This window comes from Rattus norvegicus, chromosome 5, assembly GCF_021556685.1.
Source record: "Rattus norvegicus strain SHRSP/BbbUtx chromosome 5, alternate assembly SHRSP_T2T, whole genome shotgun sequence".
Lineage (NCBI taxonomy): Eukaryota > Metazoa > Chordata > Mammalia > Rodentia > Muridae > Rattus > Rattus norvegicus.
The window spans coordinates 2,950,668-2,956,203 of NC_141538.1; the positions used below are offsets into that span (position 1 = coordinate 2,950,668).

The 5,536-nt window shown below is 43.2% G+C and overlaps 1 pseudogene; it reads right to left on the bottom strand.

The window, feature by feature from the left end:
- Positions 1-3,257: 3,257 nt before the first annotated feature.
- On the bottom strand, positions 3,258-4,800 carry LOC148005564 (partner of Y14 and mago pseudogene; annotated as a pseudogene).
- Positions 4,801-5,536: the final 736 nt, after the last annotated feature.

Sequence of the window (5,536 nt, forward strand, 5' to 3'; positions counted from 1 at the left end):
TCGCAGGTTCCTTCACTAACAAAATAATCATAACCTTCACTTCAATTCTGGTCAGGTTCTTTCTAACGCATCCAAACTGTATTCTAGGTTGGTCATATCTCTCTTGAACTCAGGTTCAGACATAGTTACAATGTTATTATTCAATATAATATACCTGGACCTTTGAAAAATATGCTCATTTTTCTTTTAATACTAGTACAGTGTGTAGTTCACAGTCCAGGTTCTAGCAGTTTTTAAAAGCTGAGATATAAATCCAAGCCCAGGTACTCTATGACACTTGGAGATGCGGGGAATGACCTCAGCTGACAGGTCATGCTGGATTGTCCAACTCAATAGAGCTGGTGTTGGAGGGAGAGCTGAATCGACAATCCCTCAGTAAACCTTTTTTCCCTTGCTCTGCTAGGTCTGAAATTCTCCAGCAGGAACTCAAACATGGTATAGACCAGGACAAGTTCTCCCTTGGAGAGAAGTGCTACAGGAGGAGTACTAAGTGTGCACAGCAAATACACCACTATTGCATCTCATCCCTACTATCCATAGCAATAGTGGCCTGCATTTTCCTCCTTTAGTTTGATTTCTTTGGACTGAATAGACTGTACTTTCATCTCACCTCTCCCCAGAAAGAGTGCACATTTGAAGGGACTCTGAGAAGAGCTGATGCACATCAATTAAGAGATGGTGGGCATCTAGGAAGAGTCTACCCATCCAATTTTGTACTTGTCCTGATGGGTCATCCAGAAGAGTTTCAAGGAGATCAATCCAGAACATTGGAAAGACATTAAGACCAAGACTGTAATGTATTTTATACTCGGTATTGGATGGCCTTGTCCTTCATACCCCTCTCCAACAGAAGAGACCTCCTTACATTCCGCTTGAAAAGATTATTACCATCAGTAACTGCTTGTCTACTATGTTCCAAGGTCAACCACAGGCTATAAGTCTGTTCTGCAAAATGAGCAACAAAAGAATGTTTAGCATAATTCCTCTGTTTAGATTTTGGTTTGAGTTTTGATTATTTTGGTTCTTTGGTGTTTCTGTATTCATTTGAAACTTTGTTATTTATTTGTTTTTGTTTTATTCTTGCAGTTGATTCACTATTTTGATAAGGATATAGACTGTATACATTGCCTATGTGCATCTGGTTACTATTGAGTAAATTGGATGTATTTTAAATAAAACAGTGATCTCAAACTCTTCACTCTTAAGAACCTTCTTTATTGAGGTGCATTCTCGTGGGAACTGGGCATCATAAATGCTTCCCAGTCAGACTGAGATGCAAAGGCAATTATTCTCTCTGTAGACTGTATTTCCAACTCTGTGAATACCAAGTTCATCATGCAAAGATTACCCACATTTTATCCTTGTTGTCAAATATTTAGCTACCACTTAATTATGCTCCTCTGTGCACGAGAGTGTTGAATAAATCAATGGGATATACATCAGGTTTTCTATAATATTTCCCAGGAAATAAAAACATGGGATAAGGGAGATTAAAAGCAATCAGGAAGCCAGCACCCAAATTTTGTTTTGGAGAGAGCTGGACAGCCAGAAATTTGGACAATCCTGACCACAGGACAGACCGCCACTTCTGCCCACCTCTGCCCACATCCCTGGCCCAAGAGGAAATTGCACAGTGCCTCCGGATACAGGAATGTGGGAGCAGTCAGTGACAGGAACCTACTTGGTCCAGCCTGGACCCAGAACTGAACTGAGTCCCGAGAATATTTGAAGAAAACCAAAGGCATAATATTCTGTGTTTCCTGATTGTGTCTTTTTTTTTTAAAGCTCTAAGTGAGATTTTGTTTTGTTTTGGTTTGGTTTTTTGTTGTTTTGTTTTGGGATATTTTTTCATTTCCATTTCAAAGGTTATTCCTGTTTTCCTGGAAATTAGACGCCCCCCCATACCATCGCACCCCCATTCTTCTATAACGTGTTCCCTTTCCCATCGACGCCCTTTCCTGACCCCTGACATTCCCCTTCACTGAGGGTCCAAGGTAGACAAGACCAATTTTTCTTCTATTTGTGCCCAATGAGACCATGCTCTACTACATATGCATTTGGATCATGGGTCAGTCCATGTATAGTCCTTGGGTAGTGGTTTAGTCCCTGGGAGGTCTGGTTGGTTGGCATTGTTGTTCTTATGGGGTTGCAAGTCCCTTTAGCTCTTTTAACCCTTTCTTTAATTCGTCCATCTTGGGTTCAGTTCTCAGCTCAATGATTTATTACTAGCATTCGCCTCTGTAATTGACATGATTTGTCTGTGCCTTCCAGTAGATCGCTACAGCAGGCTCCTGTCCTCATGTACTCCTTAGCTTCATCAATCTTATCTACTTTTGGTTATACACACACACACACACACACACACACACACACACACACACACACATATACACACATATATAGATAGATATAGATAAATAGAGATAGAGATAGAGATAGAGATATATAGATATATAGAGCCTATATACATATGTGGGGCAGTCTCTGAATCGGCATTCATTCAGTCTCTGCTCCAAACTTTTGCCTCCATATCCCCACCTATGAATATATTTGTTCTCCCTTTTAACAAGGAATGAAGCATCTGCATTTCAGTGGTCCTGCCTCTTGAGAGGTGAATGCTAGCAGCAAACATTGAACTGAGACTGGGCTTCCCATTGGAGGAAATAGTGAAAGTATTGGAAGAGCTGAAAGGGTTTGCAACCCCATAAGAACAACAATGCCAACCAACCAGAGCTCCCAGGGACTAAACCATTACCCAAGGACTATACATAGACTGATCCATGGCTCCAGCTGCATATGTAGCAAAGGATGGCCTTGTTGGGCACCAAAGGAAGGAGAAGCACTTGGTTCTGCCAAGGCTGGATCCGCCAGTGTAGGTGTATATGGGGGGTGACAAATTGGATGGGGAACACCAATATAGAAGCAGGGAAGGGGGATGGCATAGAAGGCTTATGTCCAGGAAACAAGTAAAGGAAATGACACTTGAAATATAAATAAAAAATTCAATAAATGAAAAAAATACTGAAAAAAATGAATTTGTGACCAATGGTGCTGGGTTAATTCCTCACAAGTTGATCAGATCTTGAAAAAGTTCACATTGATAGATTTCTAGGGGAGGAACTCCCAACATTCCCCGCTTCAATAAAAATAGGGCTATGTATTCAGGCCCTTCTCATCTTATGAGACATAGGTTGTCCCTTTGCAGATCATGGGAGACAAACAAAAGAAAATGAAAGTTCATAGCCTATACAGCTGGGTGTGGTCATTGTTTGGCCTTGTCTACCTGGATGGTTAATCCCAAGATTTTCACTTTTCTGTATTTGAAATATGGAAATGAGCTGGAAAAATGAATCAGCAGTTAAGTACAGTGGCTGCTCTTCCAGAGGACCTGGGTTGGAGCCCTAGTACCCACGTGGCAGCCCTCAACACTCCTTAACTCTAGTGCCAGGGATCTCATGCCCTCTTCTGATCTTTCTAAGCACCAGTCACACACTAGTGCACAGATATACATGCAAGCAAAACACCTGTGGACATAAAAACAAACAAACAAATACAAGCGAATAAATAAATCTATGGAAACCACTATATCTCAACAGAGCATAGGTTTGCTACAAACAATAAATGAACATTTTTTTGGTGTCTACAAGAATTTATTCATACTTTCTTAAATAAAAGATGAAAAGGAGGGGGAGAAGGAAGGAGAGTAGGAGGAGGAAGATGAGGAAGATGAGGAGGAGGAGGTGATGGTGGTTCGGGTGGTCAGGGAAGTTATTCATAAACACTGAACAGGAACCAAGACTCCATAACTTGGGTACTCCTCGTACACTCAGCCACAGATCCCTGACAGACTCCCACCCTCCGGGGGTTCCTTTTCAACAAGACACCCAGATCAGCAGCAGAGGTACCTGGGGTCAACACTCAGATTGTGAACAATGGGATGGAAGGGAAAAGTTCAAAAATTGGAGCTGAGAAGGAGAAGGGATGAAGAAGAGAGATCCTAGGATCTAGAGGACAGAGACGGGCCATAGGAGGGGAAAGTGAGCCAGTATGGGGGTGCCCCCCAACTGCTGTGGCCCATGCTCCCTGGACCCCAGAGAACCCCATGGTTCGTTCTTCAGTCCACTCCCCTATTCCTGAAGCCTCACAGGCCCAACTCCAAGTTCTCCAGCTCCTCCTCCAGAACCTTGTGCCATGTCAGCTTCTTCAGCTGTTCTCTGCTGAACTGCCCGGCCTGGAGGTGTTACTGAAGCTCCTCCACCTATCAGTTTCTTCCTTAGGTTCTCGATCTTCTTGGCTTTCTCTGTGGTGCCAACAGAGTCGGGTGCATGGAAGGTAGCTAGAGATGTGGCTTGGGGGCCATGGTGAGCACTGGGTGTCTGGGCTGAGTCTCTCAGAGACACCTTATCAAGAGTCCTGTTCTGGGTTCGGTCCCCAGCTCCGAAAAAAAGAAAAGGAAAAAAAAGAGTCCTGTTCAAGGCCTCTACATCTTTCTCCTGCTGCTGCCTCCTCTTCTCCTTCTGCTTCAGGTTGTGTTTGGCTGTCTTGGAGAGGCCTGCTTCACCACTGTCAGGTCTGGATGGGGTGACCTGGGTGGTATCATCAAGGCTCTGCCCTGGGGGAAGTTCTGGTTTACTCTTGAAAAACTTCACATACTTGTTTTCATAGACTGGGATTCTTGGAGCACGTATCCTTCTTTGACCCTCAGCTGCTTGTGCTATGTCCCATCGGGTCTCTGTGTTGAGGCAATGTAGTTGCCGCCGGTCTCGTCAGTTACATAGGGAGTCACCATCTTGAGAACCCAAACACAATAAATGAATTTCTAGGGGTAATAAATGGAATTGTCCTGCATTTAAGTTCTTGATAAATGGCAGCATTCATTCCCTTTTAAAATTGCTTTTTAAGTGATCTGGGTTGGATCTGGAATTGTGTTGGGTGCTTTTGAGTTTGAGAACTCAAGTAGACTATGCCTTTTTATGCATCATTGTTGCTGTCTAGTGGATGAGTTAGGTCCATTTTAAACCTAATGCAGGCATGACAAAGTGAGTTCGGAGAGGATGTACTGAGAACAACTCCCTGAGCTCTGGGTTAAAATTTCTAGCTGCCTCCTAGATAACCCACTGGCTCTACATGGAAACCTTGCTCAGGTTACCTTCCTAATTTCCACCACCTTATGTCACTGGCATGATGGATGCCTGAAAAACACTGTTCTTCAGCCCAATCTGCTTCTTCCCAGGTGCCAGCTTGTTCTATGTCTAGAAGGCTCATTCATGTTCATCTCCTTTCAATAACCCTGTGTATCCTTCAGAACACAGTTGAGTTCTTCCCAGAATATGGGAATAACACCAGACAATGGAGACTTTAGAGTCAGGAGAACATCTAAGAAGCCAGGATACTCAGATTGCACAGGATCCTGATAACCATTGGGGAAGACAGGGTGGAAAGACAGATGGCCACTTCTCTATTCTCTATTTGAGAGCGCACATGCACTTCATAATTCAGGAGAGACTCTACATGCATACCTGTAAATAGCTGAGCT